The sequence below is a fragment of the Gorilla gorilla genome, chromosome 3 (assembly GCF_029281585.2).
Source record: "Gorilla gorilla gorilla isolate KB3781 chromosome 3, NHGRI_mGorGor1-v2.1_pri, whole genome shotgun sequence".
Taxonomy (NCBI): Eukaryota; Metazoa; Chordata; class Mammalia; order Primates; family Hominidae; genus Gorilla; species Gorilla gorilla.
In genome coordinates this window covers 46,572,677-46,586,065 of record NC_073227.2, presented here as the reverse complement: position 1 = coordinate 46,586,065, position 13,389 = coordinate 46,572,677, and positions in this window count along the sequence as shown.

Sequence of the window (13,389 nt, the reverse complement as noted above, 5' to 3'; positions counted from 1 at the left end):
GACACCAGGAGCCACTTCTACATTGGCACAATGTATCTCTGAACATGCTTTAGGATATAATTTCTTTTGTCAATGTGGTCGTCTCTGCTTTCTCTATTTTAAGGATGACTTAAAATATCTGATCTGGTGATAGCTTGCTCCCCTTTTCATTGTGTTATGAATTCCATCTTACCAACTGATATGGTTTGGCTCAGGGTCCCCACCCAAATCTCATCTCGAATTATAATCTCCATGTGTTGAGGGAGGCACCTGGTGGGAGGTGACTGGATTATGGGGGCAGTTTCCCCCATGCTGTTCTGTGATAGTGAGTGAGTTCTCACAAGATCTGATGGTTTTATAAGCAGCAGTTTCATTTGTGTGCTCTCTCTCTCCTTTTTTTTTTTTTTTGAAATAGAGTCTCACTCTGTTGCCTAAGCTGGAGTGCAGTGACGTGATCTCAGCTCACTGCAACCTCTGACTACTCGGTTCAAGCAATTCTCCTGCCTTAGCCTCCAGAGTAGTGGGGATTACAGTAATGAGCCACCACGCCCAGCTAATTTTTGTATTTTTAGTAGAGATGGGGTTTCACCATGTTGGGCAGGCTTGTCTTGAACTCCTGGCCTTAAGTGATCTGCCTGCCTTGGTTTCCCAAAGTGCTGGGATTACCAGCATGAGCCACCATGTCCAGTGTGTGCCCTCTCTCTCTGTCTCTCTCTCTCTCTCCTGCTGCAGTGGGAAGACATGCCTTGCTTCTCTTTTGACTTCATCGTAAAAAGTTTCCTGAGGCCTCCCCAGCCATGCAGAACTGTGAGTCAATTAAACCTCTTTCCTTTCTAAATTACCTAGTCTCTGGTAGTATCTTTATAGCAGTGTGAAAACGGACTAATATACCAACAATAAAAAAAAATTGTTTCCTGTTATTTTTAGAGATATTGGTTGGAAAAGAAAAAATATTCATGAGTGCTTAGCCATTTTGACTCAATACCCTCATGCTTTTTCAGTCCATTATAATCAAGCAATATGTATCCAACTTTGCACCTTCTGAGTTTTTAAAAATCTATATTAGAATTTACATAATTTTAATTTTATTAAAAGCTGCTTGCAGTAAAAATTATTCATGCCTTACATGATATTATATCTTATATGTATGCTATAATTTACAACTTCTGAACATTTACATTTACAGCATTTGTAACTTGATATTAAGCATATTTACTGGGATAAGTGTCTGTTTTAATATTTAGTCTCAATATTAATTTTGTCTCTTTAGGATGGGTTGTAAAGTGTGGAATTATAATGAAAGAACTTGATCTAAAAAATGACCACTGATACATATTGCCAAAATTATTTGCAAAGAATTTCTGTCCACATATGGCTTTCTTCCCCATACCCAGCAATGTAGGAGTCTCCATTTAATCTCTCCTTTGTAACATTATTGGAACTGTTTGTTTTTGTTTTGTTTGTTTGTTTGGAGACAGAGTCTCACTCTTGCCCAGGCTAGAGTGCAGTGGCACGATCTCGGCTCACTGAAACCTCCACCTCCCGGGTTCAAACGATTCTCCTGCCTCCCAAGTAGCTGGGATTACAGGCATGCGCCACAACACCTGACTCATTTTTTTTTTTTTTTGCTTCTTTAGTAGAGATGGGGTATTGACATGTTGGCCAGGCTGGTCTCGAACTCCTGACCTCAAGAGATCTGCCTGCCTCAGCCTCCCAAAGTGCTGGGATTACAGGCATGAGCCAACGTGCCCGGCCTAGAGCTGTTTTCATCTTTACTAATTTGATAAACAGTACATGATATTTTATCCTCTCATGCTTTCCTATTATTTTTCCAAATGAACTTCAAAATAATTTTACTAAATACAAAGAAAGCAAAAGGGAAGAAGGAAAGAAAAAGAAAATAAAAGAATTTCCATTAGAATTTTTATTGGATTAAAAAATCCTACATTGCTTAGAAATTACATATATAATAAATGAATACACGATTACTTGAAAAACAAATCAGAAGTACATGAAGAAGCAAAAATTTAAAGTCTCCTTTCATTCTTACATTCCCCTTCCCTCTTTCGATTGTCTTCTCCTCTCCAAAGGTAAAATATTTAGTGCCTATCATATTAGGTTTTAAGAAAATTCATATGAATTAGTATTACCTATAGACACAAACAACTTCTGTTGGATTAATTTTTCTGTTTCTTTTTTCTATTTGTGCTTTGAAAATTATACATAATATTTTTATTGCTCTAATAGTTACTGCTAAATATATAGTACACTTATTTGAACACATTCTCCTCTCAATGTCTAGAGTTAAGCTATAGCTATACTTTCCCAAATAATAAGATAGAAGCCTTAGAAAATTTATATTTCTCCCTTCCTCCTGTCTCTTACCATATGGAAATCATCTGGGTTTCAATTCCAGATTCAGGAATTTTTACAGTATATTTCATTTAGACATAATTAGCCATCTTTCTGCCTAAGGATTTTTGTGCCTATCTTTTCTGTTGTTTGTTTGTTTTTTCTTCCCTACAGCAAACTTTCATTTTGCTGAAATATGTTCTCAAGTAATTCTTTTGGAAAGGAGCTGAGGATGATAAAAACTTCCTGAATCCTTTCACGTTCAAGAAAGTATTTTATCCTCCCATTTAAATGCTGGCTGGGTATAGAATTTTAGGTTGAACATTCTTTCACCTTATAATTTTAAAATTTGCTTTATTATCTTCCGTTGTCCAATATTGCTGATTAGAAAATTCTTGCCAATCAAATTCCCAGGTTTATAGGAAATAGGTGACTTTCCCCTCTCTGTAATTATTTAGGCTTTATTCATTCTTATTATGTGAATGCATGACTCTGAGAGTGAGGACCCTCTTGTGTCTCCACCCCAGGTGTCACTAGATACTGGCTCAGCCCAGGCCCAGCCTGAAGCCAGGCACTGTATATTCTCTAGAAATACCATGGCGTATTAGTCTGTTTTCACGCTGCTAATAAAGACATACCCGGGACTGGGTAATTTATACAGGAAAAAGGGTTTAATTGGACTTATAGTTCCACGTGCCTAGGGAGGCCTCACAATAATGGCAGAAGGTGAAAAGCATGTTTTACACGGCAGCAGGCAAGAGACAGAATGAGAACCAGGTGAAACAGGTTTCCCCTTAACAAACCATCAGATCTTGTGAGACTTATTCACTACTGCGAGAACAATACAGGAGAAACCGACCCCATGATTCAATTATCTCCCACCAGGTCCCTCCCACAATACATGGGAATTATGGGAGTACAATTCAAGGTGAGATTTAGGTGGGGACACAGCCAAACCACATCACATGGAAAACATGGTAGGCATGGTCTCTACCTATTTGGAGGTTAAATTTGAGGATTGGAACTGAGAGAGACAAGAAAATAAACAAATGAATAAACAAAATAACTAAAGAAAATGAAAAGAAAGGAAGGAACGTGTTGCAATAATAGATAAACAATGGACTGGGTATGCAGCTCCTTAAAATGAGGTGACATTTGGAAACTTCTAGAATTTTTTTAAAACATTATAATTGATAGGCTTTTAAAATTTGACAAATTGTGACTATCTTCAGGTTGGGGAATTTTCTTATTCTACCTAAGAAAATTTCCAGTTTCACTATGATATGTCTTTATTTATTCTATTCATGGCTTATTGATTTCTCTGTGTGACTGCCATTGTGTATCTATTAGAACTTTTCACTGTATCCTGTGTGTCTTATCTTGTCTCTTCTATTTTCAACCTTTTGTCTCTCCATGCTGCATTCTGGACATTTTATTCTTGTACATATTTTTAGTTCACAATTTCTTCGCTGCTTTGTCTAAACTGCTGTTAAACTTGGCCATTGAGTTCTTAATTGGGCCATTGTATTTTCAGTTTTATAATTTCTATTTGATTGTTTTTCAAATTTGCGATGTCACTTTTATAGCTTATAGATCTTTGCCAAAAATTTGAAGCTTTTCTTTCATCTCTTTGAACATAATAAACATAGCTGCTTTATAGAATGTGTCTTTTATCTGTTTGAATCTGGAGTCTCTCTGGGTCTGTTTCTGTAGTCTCTAATTTCTGCTGGTTCTTGCTCATGGTGTTTTATCTTTTTCATGTGCCCAGTCATTCTTGTGTCCTAAACATCTTATTTTTAAAAATTATAGAAATAATTTGAAGCCTGGGAGGATATTATGTTTCTCCTGAGACAAGTTTTGTTTGTTTCTGTATCACATGCGTGGACTTAACAATCTGGGAACATTGGATGATAGAAAATAGTAGAGCAGACCTTCAAAGTATATATTGATTGAAACTTTGGGGCCCTCTGGATAATATAAAACGAGGCTGCATTCTGGGTGAGGGCAAAGTTACTTCCGTTTACCTTTACACTTAGAGTGCAGTTCCTCAGGATCTCTACTCAAAGTAGGATTGGGAATATATTTTATCAGAGCACTGGACTGACATTGTCTTCGATTTTTAAAAAATATCTCATCCCTGAGAGGTTATCATTAGCACACTCAGCCACTCAGCCTTTTTTTCCAGATTGGCAAATGTCCCCTCTACAAAAGCAGTCCTTAGTGCCAGCTCCTTTCTCTGGATTCGTGTCTTCTTCCGGATCCTGGCCCTAAAACTAGAAGTCTCTCTCTGTAAACTGAAAACAACTACTTTCTGCAAAAAAAAAAAAAAAAAAAAAAAAAGTATAAAATCTCCTCTGAAATATGGACTCCCTTTGCACCTTAAACAGGGGTTCTTCAACTTGGCTGATTAGCAGAATTACTTGGGGGAGCTTTCAAATGGCCCAACCCTGGGATATGTGGACCTTGGTAAAGGGAGACCCTTTAAGAGTCTGTGACCACTAATGGTTTGAAGGTAATTTCCAGATCCGTGATGTCTATGGGTGCCCTTTTCGAAGAAACTGCTTGTGGTGAAGGTATCCCGTCTCATACAACCCTTTTCTTACTAACATAAGAAAGGCAGACTTTTCTCCTGTACAGGCTCTTACCTGGTACAATGGATGAATGTAGGTTCAGGAACCAAATTTACAGGGTCCAAAAACCTCCTGGGCACCAAACAGAGTGATTTAAAATATTGATATAGTTATTGTAGAGCATGGATCTAATGAAAGGGTTAAAAACTTCTTTGCAAGTCAGGTAGTTTCCAATTCTCTTCCAACAAAACAGAAGAACTGATCACTTTGAAAGCGCTGATAACACTATGTGATCTTTGGTTTTTAACTCATGAGGAATTCAAAGAATGGAGAGACATTGCCTTAAAAAAGCCTCCATTGTTCTCCATGTACTTATATATGAGAACAAATTTTTTTAGAGTTTGCATGTATAATTACTCTAATTTGCTCATTACGCAATTTATGCATACATTGAAACATCATGTTGTACCCCATAAATATATACAATTATGTGTCAATCATAAATTTTTTTAAACCCTTAAAAAAAGAAAGAAAAAAGAAATATAGTGAGGAACCTTATTTCATCCATAAATACTAATTAGCATAATTACTAATGCCATGTTTAACTACACAATTATTTGTTTAAATAAATTATTTAAATTTTATTTGTTTAAATAAATCATTTATTGAATCTATTTAATGATGCAATTAATTATTACTAGAAATACTAACATTAATTTTTAAAAAATATGCCCTATTCATTTCCCTAAGAGGTTTCTGGTAGTATTTTACTTTTTATTCTTGGCATTTTGCGACACTTGTGATATATTTATTTTTTAGATAATCTGCGCACTAATGGTGATAGTAATTCAATCAAAAAGATTTTTTTAACACTTAGATCCCCATTTATAGGAAAATTTAAAAATTAAAATGACAATTTATGTACAATTTTTGTGGTAGAATTATATTATAAGGTAATCAATGAAAGATGTACAAGTGGCTGGGTGTGGTGGCTCACTCCTGTAATCCCAGCACTTTGGGAGGCTAAAGCAGTTGGATCACTTGAGGCCAGGAGTTCAAAACCAGCCTGGCCAACATGGTGAAACCCCATCTCTACTAAAGAATACAAAAATTAGCTGGCTGAGGTTGCAGCGAGCCAAGATCATACCACTGCACTTCAGCCTGGAGACAGAGCAAGACTCTGTCTCAAAAAAAAAAAAAAAAAAAGAAGAAGAAGAAAAGAGAAAGATACACAAGCATAAATATATATAACATTTAGATGTTATATATCTATATATATATAGATATATATAGATATCTATATATTTTTGCAAGGGACATGGAATGGAAATACAAGTTCAAGGAGAAACAAGACCAACGTAAATTTTCTCATTGTTCAAAATGTCTTTATGCATTTTTAACAATGGATGATGGCAGATGTAACCTTGATAAGGCATTTGTAAACCATTAGACACATTTAAGAGACTACTGTAATAATTTTATTTTAAAGTGTTAATGTTAATAATATACCAGAAATTATGTTTTCTGCAGTGAATTTAACTAATGTTGAAAAAGTTTAGATGCTAAATTTAAAATGTGTTGAGGGTTGACATAGTTTAACGTAATCGTTTTAGGGAGTTTAGGGGCAGAGAAATTGAAGACCAGTGTCCAGGAGACTGAAACCTAGCAGGTCTGGGTTAGGGCCCCCGAATTTGCACATTTAAATCCTCCCCTGGGGATGCTAATGAGCAACCTGGTTAGGAACCTGGCTTTCTTTTGATTTAGGTGGGTGTGGTGATGACACTGCTTCTCCACTGCTTTTATTTAAACTCTTTACAATCTTTTCTCATCCATTTTTAGTAACTTGAAATTGAGGTTTTAAAAAATACCCTGCTATATTAAAGGTTGCACATAATTAAACTGCTTCACCCAATCATCATTCAGCAAATTCATTTGGATTCCTTCCCAAAGTATCTGACTGATAGTGTTTGGCTGTGTTCCCACCCAAATCTCATCTTGAATTGTAGTTCCCATAATCCCCATGTGTCATGAGAGGGACTAGGTGGAGATAATGGAATCATGGGGGTGGTTTTCCCCATCCTCTTCTCATGATAGTGAGTTCTCATAAGATCTGATGGTTTTATAAGAGTCTTCCTCCTTCACTGGGCACTCATTCTCTCTTCTGCCACCCTGTGAAGAGGTGCCTTCTGCAGTGATTGTAAGTTTCCTGAGGCCTCCACAACAATGTGGAACCATGAGTCAATTAAACCTCTTGCCTTTATAAATTACCCAGTATTAGGTATGTCTTTATTAGCAGTGTGAGAATGGACTAATACACTGACTCTAAAAAACTGCTCAGGTGGTCTTTTAAGATGCTTTCTCCAAATGGCAATTTCAAGGGTGATATATAAGATGCTTCCCTGCATTGCATGAATGCAAAAAGTTCAAATCCCCCAACTGGAGTACAAGAAGCTGGGGTTGCCCCCCTCTTCTGGGTGTGATGTCTTCTCTTACAGAGTACTTCTGGGTCCCATTTCCAGGCTCTGTCACTTGAGTTGTTACCAGGCAGTGGGACAACAATGAACCATCCCCTTCTACAAAGGCCAAGAACCTACATTGGGGAAAAGACAATATCTTCAATAAATGGTGCTGGGAAAACTGGGTATCTGTATGCAGAAGAATGAAACTAGACCCTTATCTCTCACCATATACAAAAATCAAATCAAAATGGATTAAACACTTAAATCTAAGACTTCAAACTATGCAACTGCTTCAAGAAAACATTGGGGAAACTCTCCAGGGCATTGGTCTTGGCAAGAGTTTCTTGAGTAATACCACACAAACACAGGCAACCAAAGCAAAAATGGACAAATGGGATCACATCAAGTTAGAAAGCTTCTGCACAGCAAAGGTAGCAATCAACAAAGTGAACAGACAACCCACAGAATGGGAGGAAATATTGCAAACATTAACATTAACATGGGATTAATAACCAGAGTACATAAGGAGCTCAAACAATTTTATAGGAAAAAAAATTGAATAATCTAATTTAAAAATAGGTAAAAGATTTGAATATACACTTCTCAACTGAAGACATACAAATGGCAAGCAGGCATATGAAAAGTTGCTCAACATCATTGCTTGTCAGAGAAATGCAAATTAAAAAGCGTTTGAAGCCCCTGACTTGGTTGCAAGAAGTTGGTCTTGTTCCCCTCTTCTGGGTGTGGTGCCTTCTCTTACAATGCACTCCTGGGATATCAGGATATCATCTCACTCCAGTTAAAATGGATTTTATCCAAAAGACAGGCAATAACAAATGCTGGCCAGGATGTGGAGGAAAGGGAACCCTCATACACATTGGTGGGAATGTAAATTAGTGCAACCACCATGGAGAACAGTTTGGAGGTTCCTCAAAAAACTAAAAATGAAGTTATCGTATCATGCAGCAATGCCACTGTTGGGTATACACCCCTAAGAAAGGACATCACTATATCAAAGAGATATCAGCACTCCATGTTTGTTGCAGCACTGTTCACAATGGCCAAAATTTGGAAGCAACCTAAGTGTCCCTCAGCAGATGAAAGAATAAGGAAAATATGCTATTTATACACAATGGAGTACTATTCAGCCGTAAAAGGAACGAGATTCTGTCCTTTGCAACAACATGGATGGAGCTGAAGATCATTATGTTAAGCGAAATAAGCCAGGCACAGAAGGACAAACATTGCATGTTCTCACTTATTTGTGAGATCTAAAAATCAAAAAAATTGAACTCATGAGCATAGAGAATACAAGGTTGGTTACCAGAAGCTTGGAAGGGTAGTGGGAGAGTGGGGTAGGGGGAGGCGGGGATGGTTAATGGGTATTTAAAAAAATAGAAAGAATGAATAAAACCTCATATTTGATAGCACAACAGGGCGACTATAGTCAGTAATAATTTAATTGTACATTTAAAAATAACAATAGGAGTATAACTGGATTGTTTTTGACACAAAGGATAAATGCTTGAGGGGATGGATACCCCACTTTACATGATGTGATTACAATGCATTGCATGCCTGTATCAAAACATCTCATGCACCCATAAATGTATACACTTACTATGTGCCTACAAAAATTAAAAATAAAAAAAAATTATCCCTGTGGGATGGGCTTTCCCTGAAAAATGAATAGGAACAATTTTCAGGGAGGTTGGAGACGGCCAGATGAGGGGATGTGGGCAAGAACCTGCGAACGTGGAGGAAGCCCAGGGTCTGATAAGCAAGGATGACCAGTGAGCATGTGCTGAAGTGGCAGTGTCTGCGTGGCTCTGGCATCCTGTGCACCTCATATTCATTTAAAACTGTTGGCTGCATTGTGATGTGCCCATATCCCATTACCTCCAGTCTTCAGTGGATTCTGCAACACACGCTTATGTTAGTTGTACTTTGAGGAAAGAGAATTAAAGAAGAAACCGGCAGCATGGCATGTTTCAGGTGACCTGGGGTTGGGAGAATAGAACTGCCACAGGAGGTGAGACCCAAGGCAGTTCTGAGAATTCGGTGGAGGTGGGAAATCCGCGAAAGCGTTGACCGGAACAAGCACATGCCCTTGAGAATCCATGAAGATAAAGGGTGACCACGTGCCTTGAGCTGCAGTATGTGAAATGAAGGGGTCAGCCAGCTGTAGAATGATATTGAACTTTTATTTTATTTTTATTTTAAAGGTAACACACAAGGTAAAAAAATTGAGACGTCACGCCTGTAATCCCAGCACTTTGGGAGGCCGAGACGGGCAGATCACGAGGTCAGGAGATCGAGACCGTCCTGGTTAACACGGTGAAACCTCGTCTCTACTAAAAATACAAAAAAATTAGCTGGGCATGGTGGCGGGCGCCTGTAGTCCCAGCTACTCAGGAGGCTGAGGCAGGAGAATGGCGTGAACCCGGGAGGCGGAGCTCGCCGTGAGCCGAGATTGCGCCACTGCACTCCAGCCTGGGCGACAGAGCGAGACTCCGTCTCATAAAAAAAAAAAAAAAAAATTCAGACAATATGAAGAATAGGGAAAGGGAAAAAACATCATGAGCAAATGTATCTTTTTTCTTGAACAAATGAGGACATTATATATTTGGCAGGTTTTTTTCCCTTTAATATTAAAAGGAAGGATGATCCTAGAAGGCTGAAGGGCTTAGGGACGGGGGCAGAGCTGACACTTGGGGTGTCCCTACCTTAACTTGCTTAATCACATTTTATGAATGAAGAAATGCATATGTTCAGCGATGTTAAATACAGACACACCTTGTTTTATTGTGTTGTGCTTTGGTATGCTCCGCACATAGTTTGTTTTTTGCAGATTGAAGGTTTGTGGCCATCCTGCGTGGAGAAAGTCTATAGGCGCCATTTTCCCAACAGTGCGTGCTTTCTTCATGTTTCTGCGTCACATTTTGGTAGTTCAAGCAATATCTTAAACTCTTTTATTGTTATTATATCTGTTTTGGTGATCTGTGGTCTTTGATGTTATTATTATAATTGTTTTGGGGTGCCACCAACCATGCTCATATAAGACAGTGAACTTAGTGAATGAATGTTGTATACTTTGACTGCTCCACAGACTGGTTATTCCCCATCTCCCTCCTTCTCAGGCCTCCCTATTCCCTGAGACACAACAATATTGAAATTAGGCCAATTAATAACTCTACAATGGCCTCTCAGTGTTCAAGTGAAAGGAGCAGTCACACGTCTCTCACTTTAAATCAACAGCTAGAAATGGTTATGTTTAGTGAGGAAGGCACGTTGAAAGTGAGACAGGTCGAAAGGTAGCCTCTTGTACCAAACAGTGAAGTTGTGAATGCAAAGGAAAACTTCTTGAAGGAAATTAAGAGTGCCGCTCCAATGAACACACAAATGATAAAAAAGCAAAACAGCCTTATTGCTGACACGGAGAAAGTCTTAGTGGTCTGGATAGAAGACCAAACCAGCCACAACATGTCCTTAAGCCAAAGCCTAATCCAGAGCAAGGCCTTAACTCTCTTCAATTCTGTGAGGGCTGAGAGAAGCGAGGAAGTGGCAGAAGAAAAGTATGATGACAGTAGAGGTTGGTTCAGGAGGTTTAAGGAAAGAAGCCGCCTCCATAACATAAAAGTGCAAGGAGATGCAGCAAATGCTGATGTAGAAGCTGCAGCAAGTTATCCGGAAGATCTAATTAAGATCACTGATAAAGGTGGCTAATCAGCAGATTTCCAATGTAGATCAAACAGCCTTCTCTTGGAAGAAGATGACGTCTAGGACTTTCATAGTTAAAGTGGAGAAGTCAATGCCTGGCTTGAAAGCTTCTAAGAAGAGGCTGACTCTCTCTCTTGTTAGGGGCTAATGCAGCTGGTGGCTTTAAGTTGATGCCAGTGCTCATTTACCATTCTGAAATTCCTAGAGCCCTTAAGAATCATGCTAAATTTACTCCATACATGAAAAAACAAAGGCTGGATGACAGCACATCTGTTTACAGCACGGTCTACTGAGTATTTCTGTTTTCTTTTGGTTTGTTTTGTTTTTTGAGACGGAGTTCTGCTCTTGTCACCCAGGCGGGAGTGCAATGACACGATCTTGGCTCACTGCCACCTCCGTCTCCTAGGTTCAAGCGATTCTCCTGCCTCAGCCTCCCAAGCAGCTGGGATTACAGGCACCCGCCACCACACCTGGCTAATTTTGTATTTTTAGTAGAGACGGGGTTTTGCCATGTGGCCAGGCTGGTCTCGAACTCCTGACCTCAGGTGATCTGCCCGCCTTGGCCTCCTAAAGTGCTGGGATTACAAGTCTACTGAATATTTTAAGCCCACTGTTGAGACTTACTGCTCAAAAAAAATATTCACTTCAAAATATTACTGTTCATGGACAATGCCTCTAGTTGCCCAAGAACTCTGATGGAGATACTAGGAGATTAATGCTGTTTTTATGCTTATGGAAACAACAGCTACTCTGCAGCCCATGGATCAAGGAATTTCAATTTTCAAATCTTATTCTTTAAAAATATATTTTGTAAGGCTATAGCTGCCATAAATAGTGACTGCTTTGATGGATCTGGGCAAAGTAAATTAAAAATCTTCTGGAAAGGATTCACCATTCTCAATGCCGTTAAGAACATCTGTGACTCATGAGAGGAGGTCAAAATATCACCCTTAACAGGAGTTTGGAATAAGTTGACTTCAACTCTCACGGATGCCTTGGAGGGGTTCAAGACTTCAGTGGAAGAAGCCACTGCAGATGTGGTGGAAATAGCAAGAGAACTAGCATTAGAAGTGGAGCCTGAAGATGAGACTGAATTGCTATAGTCTGATGATAAAACTTGAACGGCTGAGAAGTTGCTTCTTATGGATGAGCAAAGAAACTGCTTTCTTGAGATGGAATCTACTCCTGGTGAAGATGTTGTGAACATTGTTGAAATGACAGCAAAGGATTTAGAACATTACTTAATTGATAAAGCAGTGAAGGGTTTGAGAGGATTAACTTCGATTTTGAAAGTTCTATTGTGAGTAAAATGCTATCAAACAGCATTGCATGCTACAGAGAAATCATTTGTGAAAGGAAGAGTTGATCAATGTGACAAACTTCATTGTTGTCTTATTTTAACAAATTGCCACAGCCACCTCATCCTTCAGCAGCCACCACCCTGATCAGTCAGCAGCCATCAACAAGCAAGACCCTCCACCAGCAAAAAGATTACAATTTGCTGAAGGTTCACATGATTTGTAGCATTTTTTAGCAATAAAGTATTTTTAATTAAGATATGTACAATTTTTTTGATATAATCATTGCACCTAATAGGGTACAATATAGTGTAAACATAATTTGTTATGCACTAGGAAACCAAAAAAAAAAAAAAATTGCCTTATTGAGGTGGTCTGGAACCAAAACTGCAATCACTCCAAGGTATGCCTATAATTTGTGCAAGGTCACATGGCTAGAAAGTAGAAGTATCAGAATTTGAACCCAGATATAGCTGGCTCTAAGTCAAAGTTTTCCCCACTTCACTATGCTTAATCCCTTTCTCTGGCATGGGGTGGGGCCTGTCACCCTCTTAAAATTCAAATGTAGTAACTGGGAGGAAGCCATAACAGCAGGCAGGACCTAGCATCAAACATATGGCATAGGAGGTAGGACACAGAACACTTGAACTTTTGTTAGGGGAGGGACATCTTACAAGAAGTTATGGGTGTTCTATTCACAGAGTTGAGAAATCAAGGCAGGCAGACGGGAACAGAGAAATCTATCAGCACATTAGGTCCCCATATACTTGCTTGGGGATATGGGACAGGATACCAGATCCTAATGATAACATTTGGCTAGAGTTGGCCAGGATGTGGGGAGACTGGTTCCCCCTTCCTTCTGGAAATAGACCCCTCTCACTGTGGAGAATGCATTCCACGTGCATCAGTTATCAGAGGGTGCTTCTTCTGGCCTTCCTGTCTTAGCTACCTGGGTGGACGTGAAAACTAAAAACTGCCAATCAGAGTGCACAGCCCTCCTGGCTTTAGTTA